The sequence below is a fragment of the Xiphophorus maculatus genome, chromosome 4 (genome assembly GCF_002775205.1).
Source record: "Xiphophorus maculatus strain JP 163 A chromosome 4, X_maculatus-5.0-male, whole genome shotgun sequence".
NCBI classification, from domain to species: domain Eukaryota; kingdom Metazoa; phylum Chordata; class Actinopteri; order Cyprinodontiformes; family Poeciliidae; genus Xiphophorus; species Xiphophorus maculatus.
This window is the reverse complement of record NC_036446.1, coordinates 22,423,617-22,436,014: the sequence shown is the minus strand read 5'-3', so window position 1 is coordinate 22,436,014 and position 12,398 is coordinate 22,423,617. Positions and strand designations below refer to the sequence as shown.

Genomic DNA, 12,398 nt, shown 5'->3' with positions numbered 1-12,398 from the left:
CTCTCTTTCTATGAATTCAAGTGAATGATTTTGGTGCACTTGCAGGTAGGTTAGCTATTAATCCCACTTTAAAACTCTAGAAATAAGAACTCTAAATTATGGATTCTCGTTTTAAAGGCAGAAAAGGAATGAAGGCAGAATAAACTCCCCTCCCCCCCCCCTACAAAAGTGGCCCTTTTTTCCATCTGAAGAAAATATCAGACTTCAAAGATAGATGCCTTTTAGGGTCAGTCTGTCTGGCTGGCCGTCTGAGCTGTGGCAACATACCAAGTTAATGGAGTGCCAGATGAGCTTTCCTTATTAATATTGGCCACTCATGCATCACAGTAAGTTGTTTCTGTTTCTGTCAAGGGGAACTAAGCCTCCTCGCTTAATTTGGTGAATAAAATGTGTGAGTGCGTATGCGGGTATGTGTGCGTGTTTTCATTTGTGTGTATATTTTTATTCCTCTCATTTACCTCCTGATTGGATACATTATAACTTAGTTCCAGCCATGTTTGCACACTGGTCGAGGACAGTCAGAGCATTTGCTCATCACATAAACATGCATGCTATAACCTCAGGGACTAATTTGTCCTTCCATATTTCAGTATTGTATTTTATGATGGTGAGACAGACACTTCACCTGAGACAAGAGAACAAAGTTATGCTTTGGTCTACATGACAATCATAGGGCAATGGGGGAAGAAAGGGAGAAAAGAAAACCCACCTAACCCCAGAGATTATTTGTAGTTTCTAAGCTTACAGCCGCAGGCAAAGGATCACAACAAAAATGCAAACACAAACGCAGACAGGCACACAGAGCAGGTTGAATAAGAACAGAGAAAGAACAGAAAAATAAAATCCTGTGGGTATTTGGATGTTGATAACTGAATAAGCCTGTAAAAATAAAATTTAAAGTTATTTTCAACATGTTTTATACTAGAGATTAAATAAGTAATAAACATGCCACAGTTTCTTAGTTAATTTTTTTTCTACTGGAGTCATTGACGTGAATTTCACACCACAGTTTGTGCATAATTATTAGACAAGTAATGTATTTTGACAATGTCATTAATTGTAGGCATATTTTCTAACTACAAGCTGGATAAACCTGAGTCCTTAACAGAGATATGCACAGCAGGTGATATGTACAGTATCTATGTATTGTGAGAGGGGATCGCATAAGAAGGTCAATATTCTACATCAAGGTGTACATAATTAATAGGCAGCTTCTTTTCTTTAGTTAAAATGACCCAAAAAGAGATTTAACTGGCTCTGTACAGTCAAAATTACAAGTCTCTCAGAAGGATGCAGCACTTTTGAAACTGCAAACATATTGGTGTGTGATCACAGAATCAACACGTTTTGTTAATAGTCAACAGAGTCACAAGAAAAGTGTTGAGAAAAAAATGCACAAATTAAATGCCAAGGATGTAAAAAAAAAAAAAAACAATCAACCATGGAGCTACCAGGAACTTTTAAGATTTATGTGTCAGAAATCTTAAGAGAGGGGCATCTGGCAGTTTCTGCTTATGCTAAAATTATGCTAATTCAGCTTCTGGATTTTTGGGTCCAGTGGTGCTAATTGGGATATTCAGACATTTAGAAATGTAGCTGTGACCATTACTATTTATAGAGTATGTTCGCAAAAGTAAGACTTTTTTATGAAGATCTATTTGCTTTCTCCAGTGATTTGGCCACAGCTCCTGGAATACCTTTGAGATACTATCAGATTTAAGTTGGTGTCTCGGCTGACTATGGTTTTGATACATGCTTTTCTTCATGTGTACAATACTTTTCCCCTATACCATTTAACACTGCTTATATAGCGTGAGTATAGCAAACCTTGACACCATCAACTGTGTTATTGTGTGATCCAATGTCATCGTTCAGTCCTTTACTTCTTAAATGAAAACAATTTTATGACATCCTACATCTTCCTCACTTTTAGTGAACACGTAGAAAACCACTCAGGAGGTCACTTTAATTTCATAAAGTCATACACAATATGCATAATTTATAGGTGCATTAACAAAGTGTATAAAATATTCAAACTTCAATTTACATGTTGTAGCCATGAAAAATTAAGTAGTGCCACAGAAAATTGTTAGGATTTATAGGAAAAGTAGCAAGAGTCACATTGTCTTGTTTTGTGTAAAAAGTTTTCTGTCTTGTCTCTTCTTTGAAGGGACATTGCTCAGTGGTAGAGCATTTGACTGCAGATAAAGAGGTCTTGTTCAAATCTCAGTACCTCCTGCTCAGATGCTGTGCATGAATGACGCCTCACTTGCTTTTGAACTTTACCAAGGCATAAATGGGTTGTTTCAATAGAAAGAGCAAAACACATTCATCTTTATAGACTATTGAAAGTGAACAAAAAGACATGTAGCCAGTTTGTTAGTACTCATTCTCTCATCATCTCACCTTTTTTTCAAACTTATACTTGGATGAAGGGCTATGTTTGTCCCGTTCTGATTCAGTTTTACTTAAAACTTATCTGAATCTCTTCTTCTCTTGAGAGAAGTTGGATCGCCAATTTTGTGTATGTGTTGGACATATTAACTTGTAAATTTTTAAAACTCTCAAACTGTAGACTGTCCACAACCTTCAAGATGTAGCTCTCTATAGTAGTTCCTTGGTTCATTCTTTTGTCTACAAGAATTTTATGTTTTGTCCATGAACCATTGCAACATCATTGTGGGGAAAAAAAGAAGAAAAAGCTGGAAAAAACATAGAAGCACAAAGTATGCTGTGCTTTCAGTAATTCATTTTTTTAGAGTATTTCATCAGGTAAATTCAAGGTTCTGTCTTATTACAGTTGTCTGGCTCCAAACTGATGAAATACATCAGCAGGAAGACAAAGCTTAATCCCCAGAGGACGACTGACTGAAACAGCACCTACAAAATGCAGTAGGTGAAATCAAGACTGTTTGTCTAGAAAGTTTTAGACTAGTTCAGTGGTGGCACATTTGACTGCAGATGGAGAAGTCTAAAATTCAGATCTGAACACCTGAGTCTGGGTAAATATTGTGTTTCAGATGCTCACTACCTGCAATTCTCCTTCATACTGTATTTTAACAAGCTTTTTACAAGCTAAACAACAGTTTAGCTGCAAGTAACAGGTTGTTTTCATCTTGATTATCGTTCTGTTTTACAATAGTCATAAAACAGGGACAAATGTGTCAAACTCATGATAACTCTTGAATTTAAGGTTTGTGAAGTTTTGGTCCTTCTGGTTTTGGTTTCCGGCAATTGTAGTTAAATCACTTGAAGAAACACAAAAAGTGTGCTGATGGGAAGAAAATGCTCAATACAGGCTTTACTTTTACTTCATTTTTGTCTATTTTCTGTGTTGCTACATGTTTGCTGTTCAGGCATCTCCTTTATGTTGTTACTCGGTTGAATGTGAGCACCCTTTACACATCAGTTTTCTTCCTCAATCTTGTTGAAAATTTTCAGGAATTCTAAGAAAGAAGCCAAAACTGAATCTACTGAAGACAGATTGGAAAGTAGGATTGATTAGTGAGATTATGTTGTTTGTAAGCAGCAAACCACAAAAAATGCAAATGTTGTGGTTGATCATTAACTTTATGCCAATGGTACGCCTTGATGTAGGGGGCATAGCTCAGTGGTAGAGCACTTGACAGCAGATCAAGAGGTCCTCCGGTTCAAATCTGGATGTCCCCTGTGGAGCAATTAAATCCCATGAAAGGTTAACACTTTTCAGAACTTGCACCCTGCATGAAAACTAGAGCTGGATGTGATGAACTCTGCACTTCTGACCTGTATATTCATCTGTGCCTTCCCTGTTTCTCTACATAGAACAAAACTAACTTGTGCCTGGTTATTTCATCTTTATGATGTATTAATTTCTGCTCATTACTGGTTGGATTTGGCATCAATGTTGTGCTTGAAGAACTTTGTCTCTAGACACAATGCAACTGTTAAATTATTGAACCAAAAAACTAAGATATTGGCAGTTTTTCTCAAATGCTTTAGTGCATCAGAATTAAAATGTTCACAACTGTTAGTTCAACCTTCACAACAAAAAGTTGTGAAGTCATAGTAGCAGTTTCTCATTCCTTCCAACAAATTGAGAGTGCTTTTGACATGCATCATTTACACCAACACAATTCTCTGCTGTTTTAATATATTATCATTTATTTATGTCACATCAGTCAAAATGAACTATGATACTTATGAATATACTGTTAGCTATAAAGCTAATAGTCATTTCATTTCTGAAGTCATTTCAAGCAAAAATGTTGAAGTAGTTTTTAAAGTGTGTCAATTTGATGTGGGGATTTTTTCTTATTCTTTCCTGAAAATGTTTCTGAATTTGAAGAATTTTTGTCTGGCAAACATCAGGCTTTACTGATGACAGAAAAGTTTTACCCAGTGGTTGCTTCTTATGGTTGTTGTAAACAAGATCGTCCTTCGCTTTCACACAATTCTGTGAGTACATTAGGCCTGCAAATAGCATGTGCAGGAAAAACGTGAAGCACACACATCCTGTAGTCATTTCCCTCACAAAATACAGATTGTTTTTTAATTAAATGTAGATTTCTAATGGCTGGTCAAAGAGTGTATTGCATAATTAACATTTTCAGGTAGTGTCACCACAATCTGAATTTTTTGCATTGAAAACACAGAGTGAACTGTCGTAGTGAAAGTATAACAAAGCCATTTGCTGACATGACTCCTTGATTTTGAGGAATCCAGTTTGTCCAAATGGCATGCTTTCGAAGTTTGTGCTAATAGTTTTTGAAAAATGCACTCGCTCTGAAAATGTTAATAGTGAAGAGAGAAACGCACCGAAGTGACTTACAAAAAAACTGTAGAAATACAACCAGCTGAAATTAAATAATATCAAAATGTGTGCTTCCCTCAATTACTTTTCTGACCACAACCAGCTGGGTGGGAACTCACCAATGCTGCCTCACCAGGGAAATTACATTTCCGAACTGGTGTGAAAGCTACTGACTTCAGCTTTTTATTTCAGCAACTCTGAGAAGGAAAACTAAATCCGGATGGAATGATGATTGGTAAATGGGAACTGCAATGATATCTGGAAAGTTACTTATTGTGTGGGTGTATGGAGGTAAAGGAGACAGGGCAACAGTGAGATGATATGTTGAGTGTTGAGAACAAACAGGTTCGGGGCTACACACTGTGTCTTACTGACATCCCTCAGAATCCTCTCTGTTCCTGTGACAGAGAGCAGTAAACTACCTAATTCAGCTTGTATCATCATTGTTGACAATTTTTCACAAATCAGCCATTTACTGAGCCAAGTTACTTTTGGGTGAATATGAATGAAAAAAGTGCAAAATGTCTACCAATGCCACTTGCATTTCCAAATGTAGTGTTATGCCGCAATGACAGTCTATGAGAGAAAAGAAAAGCCACCCACTCTTGATTTGGAGCAACAGAAAGCAAAAGAAAAATAAAATAGTGCACACTGGTTGCTCTTGTTCACATTCATCATTATTTGTCATTAGTCCTGCCATTTCAACTTTTATTTTAAATGGGGATTTTTTTTTTCACTCAGAAATAATGAGGATGTTAGTTTCCCTTGCAGGCAAACCTTTGGCCTTTGTCATACTTGGTAAGTGAACTGTGAAATGATTGTAAGCAGAAACAGGTGGGCATTAATAAATTACTGTGACTAATAAGCCACTTAGTGGAAAGGAGGCCTTATGGCACTCATCTTCTGTCGGGATCATGATTTGTGGCCAAAATGTAAATCTTGTTTGCTTGCAGGTTAATCCTGGGTTTTAAGGGGATTTTGCATACTTTATAGGTCAGATTTAGCTGTGATGAGCGATGACACATTGGATACTAATTTGATGACTGTGTAACAGATCTACATGTAGACTCTATAGAGGGATTTTATAAAACTTGAAATTGGTTTATGTGGACCTTTAAGTGACTGGTTCAATTTTGCCATTTGATTTTCCTTTCCCGATTAATGTACTCACAAGTCTATGAAGGCATAAGTGTGATTAGGATATGATCACACTAGATGCTCCATTTCTTCAACTGCATCATTTAGCTGCATCAGTTTTTCTGAACTGATGCTCCCAAGCCCAAGCTCAATGTGTTCTACTTGGGCAAATTTACTGTATCGATATCATACCCACAACTTGCTATCTCTTTTTCCGGCACGGTCCCGACCTCTGTTTTCAGTGTGCTGACAATGTCCTATTGCAAATTACAGAAACTGATAGTTACCAGAGGAGCTGTTCCCAGCATTTTTCTGTGGGCAGAAATTTCTAGGTCAAAGAGAGATCTGTGTTTCACTATTTACCAGCTCAAAAGCATACAACAATCAGCTAGTTTGGAAAGATCTATCTGAAAATCAAATTTGAAGACAAAATAATTCTGATGGATCTGATTTCTTTGTTACATTTGAAACAAACTACCCGACATGTCTTATTTGAGGTAGAAATATTATAATCTTAAAAATACTTTAAATAACATCATGAATATTTTTATTGATATATATATAAATTTAAAGTGCATAAGTTCTTTTCACAGCAATGTGCTTTTTGCTTTAAAGCTATGCATCTATTTATTACACTACCTATTTTAGAGATAAATGCTTTATTTATTGAGGACATTAAATACTGAAACAATGAAAATCTAAAGACAAATCCCTGTAAAACAAAGCAAAAATGTACTTTTGCCTTCCAAAAAAAAACTTTTTAAAATTTGATTTAAATACAGTTATTTATGTATCTGATTAATTGTTTTCATTTTGTAATAATAAATACTAGTTTTGTCTGAATATGAAGGTGAATAAGTATAGCTGCATTATTTTACATAACAATAAGTTAATTATGTGTATGCAACCTGAATCAGTTTTGAAAAAGTTTTCATTTGCATCTTAGCACTGTGATAAAAGGATAGCAAACAATATAATACAAATGTTGTTTTTTTTAATTACCCACATCACATTTACTTTCCTGCAGAAGTACCATACGGCTTTGTTGTAACAATGGCTGCTAACAAGTTCCAAGCTGTCAACATACTGCTGTGCAGCCCCATGACGATAAAGAAGAAAATATATTTCTCCCACAGTCTGACAGCGGCCGGAAAAACTATACAAACAGTGCTGCTCCACACTGTCAGACGGCTTTGATCATAGCTGTCAGTCATTGATCAGAAAGTCATGCCTCGTGTGTTCTTGGAACTTTGTCTACCAGGAACAACTGGATGCTCAGCTTTCCAGTCCAACTCTTATTTTGGAGACACAGGTATGTGAGCAGCAACCTGTATGGTATGCAATGTGAAATATCAGCCATTATAACACAAAAACTGCACAGCAAGGTATTTTGTGAGCGCCAGCAGTTGTCAATTTACATCAGTTTCACATGCCATTTACACATGCTATGTTGCCAAAAGTATTCACTAGCCCATCCAGTTCATTGATTTCAGGTGTTCCAATAACTTCCATGGCCACAGGTGTAATAAAATCCAGCACCTGACCTTTCAGTCTGCTACTGGAAATATTTGTGAAAGAATGGCTCACTCTCAGGAGATCAGTGAATTCTAGCATATTATTGTAATCCAATGCCAATATGCATCAAGTCCTTTCATAAAATATCTTTGCTACTAAGTCTTCTACAGTCAAGTGATACAGCTATTACAACAAAATGGAAGCAGTTAGGAATGGCAGCAACTCAGCCAAGAAGTGGTAGGCAACTTACAGGACAATGGAAACATCTCTGAAATCATGAATTGTGCCTTTCGATCTGGCAATTCAGTAAATGGGTCAGTTTCGAGGAGAGGGGTACTTGCCTGACTGCACTGTCAAGTGTGAGAAGTTTGTTACAGAAGGGGTAATGGTGTGGGGCTGTTTCTAGGGAATTTGGCTCAACATTGTAGTTCCTATGAAAGAAACTCTTAATACAGTATTTCAACATCCCAAGACAATTTTGGACAGTTTCAGTAGTTGTGAGAAAATATGAAAAGGTCTAAGGGCTAATTGAGACAGTTTATGTAGCATCCACACATATTTTAGCATCCAACATGTACCAGCAGAATGCTGCCTTGTAATAATAAACCATAATGTATATAGTAGTATTTATTTAATCTACCATGTGTATTTCAAATAAACAAAGACATTGTGGGGTTTCCGAACTGAAAAAATAATTTATTTGCTAACAATTCAGCCAGACAAAACATTCAGCACTTGCTACAGAGAGAGTCAGACTAAAGTTCACACATTATCTAAACTTAGTTCTTGTCCTTCTTTTTATATGCCATGTAACCATTAGATGCTAACTCATCATCATTTTATGGATGAGTTCATAAAAGTGACAAAAGGCTCCTTTACCCAAGGGTTACCTTCCTGCTTAGATCTATACGTGGTAATGGCAAAGATCAATAACTGACTGCTGACTCATCATTCACCCCTAGTCCATGTTGTCTCTGGTTAAGCTAACTGGCCCCATTTTGACCATTAAATTGTCATGTGTTATGAGTAGCACAAGGGTGCCTGGCAACAAATGTTTGGCAGGATGTTTGAAGAATGACACGTACAGTGCACGGTCTGCTGCACACTGAAAACAGTCATTACCACTGACAAGTAGCACCTATCTTCCTCATTAAAGGTTGAATCTCCGAAGTACAGTCTAAACCCTGCCAGCTTTTTATTTTTAATAAGTGTATAGTAGTGGTGTGAATATCTATCTGTCTGTCCATCTGTCGTTAAACAAAGCAAAGAGTGTTAAACTCAGCCTTTCTAAGAGCTACCTGGGTCAAAATAATTACAGCCATCCAGATGGTGTTAGGTCATTCGTCATTCTAACACAGGCCCAGCTTTGCTCCTGACTACTTTTGGTTATCTTTTAAAATCTTCACATATCCTTCCAGTAAGCATAATCTACTATCAGACTGTTCTTATCATACTTCAATCTGACTTAATCTGGCTTCCTCTTTTTCCTCCAAACTCCATCATTTTATTACCTTATTATCTTTTGAGAAATACATTAAATGTCGCCTATCTAGAACATGTTTCTTAGTTGAAAGTAGTTTTTCATCAAAATCTTCCAGGGGTTGCTAAAAGCATCACAAAGTTTAAGCTCACGAATGCACAATGATGTTTTGAGCTGCTGCTCATAAAAAAGGTCTGTCTGTTCAGAGGGACAATAACTCCAACCTGGAGTTTTGTTTTTTGCAGTACTTTATTATTTTGGAGCACAAAGTAATGTAATCTTAAAAAATAAACCTGGTAAATTAGAGAAAGTCTTGTTCAAAATGATTTGCCGCAAGTTATGGCCCTAGGAAAAAACTTTTTAAACAATTACATTTCCATGTTTGCTAATACTTTTTTCCCTCAACTGTATGTCACATATATGGATGCCATACATATTTATGCTCCAGACTAAAACATTTTCATCCTTCTTTATGTGCAACCCACATTCAAAATCCCATGTATTCAGGAACCATGTCCTTGATTTTATGTAAAGGAGGTGGCATTCCCCAACACTCTGGCTGTCATATTTTCAAATCTGAAAGTTAGAACTGGGCTTTGCAAGGCAAATTTTTATTTGCTTAGAGATTCAAACAAGGCATGAAACCCATTGCTTTGCATATTATTAGTGCAGCCATTCACCAGGCCGGTGATCATTAAATTCCTGATATTCATTGGTGCAAATGCAAACAACACTAAACATGTGGAGAAAACATCATCAGGGTACAGAAAAATGAATAAATATTTCCAGTGTATAAAGTGTCAAACATGGTGTTTTTAATCTCTCAGATGTATGTTAATCTAAGTTAAATGTGTAATGTCTGTCAGGTTTAGGGTTCAAATCTGATTTGATAAAATATTCTGATGTTTTGTTTGATCCTTGCATATTATATACAGTTAAGTGTCTGAAAAATTATTTTCAGATGTGTTACAAATTTGATTAGTATTAAAGAGACCCATTAAGGATTATTTATCTTGCACCAAATCTCCTATTTCACCAAGAACTTTGCAAAGAAATTTGCTCTCAGAGAAGTCATTTTCAAATGGCCACCTTTGTTTCTCCCCATCTATAAAGCACAGAATGGATTTGTTTGTTTGAGCCGATGCAGAAATTATGTAAGAAAAAAAAAATGCATTTAGCGGGATCACAGGGTTCAGATGTCATCATTACAAAGGTACCGCAGTGGAGCAATGGAGGGTGAGGGGTCAGGTAGGCAGAAAGACAATGGCCAACAGCTGGGAATGGGGAAGATGAGGAGAAGCAAGCAGGTGGGAAACGGAGCACCACAGCAGAGGATGTTAATGTGGGAAGGAAGGCTGTTCCCTCTCAACAAGTGAAAAGCATTCCTCTTGTTACTGAAGGTTATCAAGTTGCAGTGTGAAAGAAGCCCAAAGAAAGCCAGAGCAAAAAATGGAAAGACTTATACATCACGATAAATGGTACAGACTGGTAAACCTGGACAGACTACAGTCATTTCAGAAGAATTATCCTTTTATCTATGTCAGTATTTATGTGAGGCTTATCACATGCTTTATACAAAATAAATTCGCATAGAAAGACCATTTCACCGATTCCAGTATCGTTTGTACCATTAGAGGAACATGCTCTGCAAACCAGCACGCTGAAAATCTTATGTTGCAAGGAGACAGTGCTAACCATGAAGAAATCATGCTGCCATCTCGTAATCCAATATAAATGGAAATGCAATCAAACTTAGGCTGACTGTGCTAAAACCTGTCAAGCCCCAACATTAAAAAGTAATTTGCTGCCCCAATACGTTTCATTTTGACTGTAAATCCAGTCATGTAAGATCCAATCATAATCTAAGGCTGTTTTGTTGTGGGTCGTATACTTGAGATCATATCCAACTATTAAAGGCTCTGTCACAAAGAAATATATATATATAAAAAAAAAACTACATAAACAGTATTCTAAGCTGTAGATTTACTTTGATCACAGCAGCCAGATAGCATTCAATGTGTTGTTATATAAACACAAAAATATCCAGTCAGCTGTCACTACCCTGAGTGAAAACTTTAAAACAACAAAACAACATGTAACATCAGTCATGAGAAAAAAAAATGTTTCCATGTGTGTATTGAGTGATTGTGTATGAACACGCCCACATACAATCATATCATGACACTGACTCACCTATGAACTAGTACCAGCAGCCTCATTAATATAAATTTAAATTTTAAAACATAAAAGTGAAATTTCACTTGTATGATATTAAAAGCAAAATTAAAATTCACTTTTAAAACATTGCTTAATTATGTTTTTAAGAGGTACAAGGACTACTGTAATAAGAAGTAACTTACTTACTGTAACTATGGCTACAAATCATTTGGGATATATACTGTATACATTATATATATATATATATATATATATATACACACACACACGCCCCCAAGTGTGTGGTATTCAGAGGAAAGCTGAACATTTATTGAATCCACCAAATTACTCCACAACCTATAGGGTTTAGAACTAAATCCAGTGTGAAGGTGGCTTAGCTGTTCTACCAGAGTATCACCATTTATCTGATTGAAAACCAATCCCTTATTATTTTCCAGCCAGCATGAGGTTAGTCCCCTCAAACACTTTCAATTCCTCCCTTGCGGATGGGTTTCCATATTACCCGCGGTTAATTATTCATGCACGCTCGCTTGGCGCCTCACTCGGAAAATAAAGCAAACCCTTTTGGACTCCCGATACAGAATAACACTGTGACCTCTCTGCTGAACCCAGCTGCATTGTTCGTTCGTCTCCTGCTGCTAGTAAGAAAGAAACTGGAGCCCAGGTGGAGATCATTTCCTTCATGTGTAAAACTGCATCTCTCGCACAGCACACGCCTATAAACAGCCAACAGAGTGTGCACAGAGTCTGAAGAGCTTGGTAAAGTCCCTTTTGTAATGTGCAAAATGATATCTCTGCAGTGTAACAGTCTCTATTACAGTGGGGGAAGAGATTGTCTTACCCTCCGGATTTGCTTCAAAGAACACAACAGATGAGCCCAGGCTGCTTGCTATGGACTTGTAGAGCTCATGATTATCTACAAGATGAGAATTGTAACAGCTAAACTAGAAGATAGAGGCAGGCAGTGCAGGCTGTGAAGCCTGCGTGAGGTCTGAAAACAACACAAATTTACTAAAAAATAAAGTAAAAATAAATATACTTGCTATATTTATGAGAGCATTTGTTTTTACTCTCTTGTGAGGCTTCTCTAATCCATCAAAATACATCTCTCCTCTTCTTCTGTTTTGACATCCCTATGATCTATGTAAAAAAACAAAAATACATATTCCACATTAAAACTGCTCATATTATCCTAATCCTTGAACAAGCTCTTGCACAAAATCTTTGGTCCTTTTTTGACAACTTTTCAGAAAAAAGCCAAAGCAACAATAATGATATCTTGATGCATTTCTTCTT

At 36.6% G+C, this 12,398-nt stretch overlaps 1 non-coding gene across 1 annotated transcript; it reads left to right on the top strand.

Moving 5' to 3' along the window:
- The first annotated feature begins 3,596 nt into the window (after positions 1 to 3,596).
- Positions 3,597 to 3,669, top strand: trnac-gca. The gene has a single exon. It is a non-coding gene; the product is annotated as a tRNA-Cys (tRNA).
- Positions 3,670 to 12,398: the final 8,729 nt, after the last annotated feature.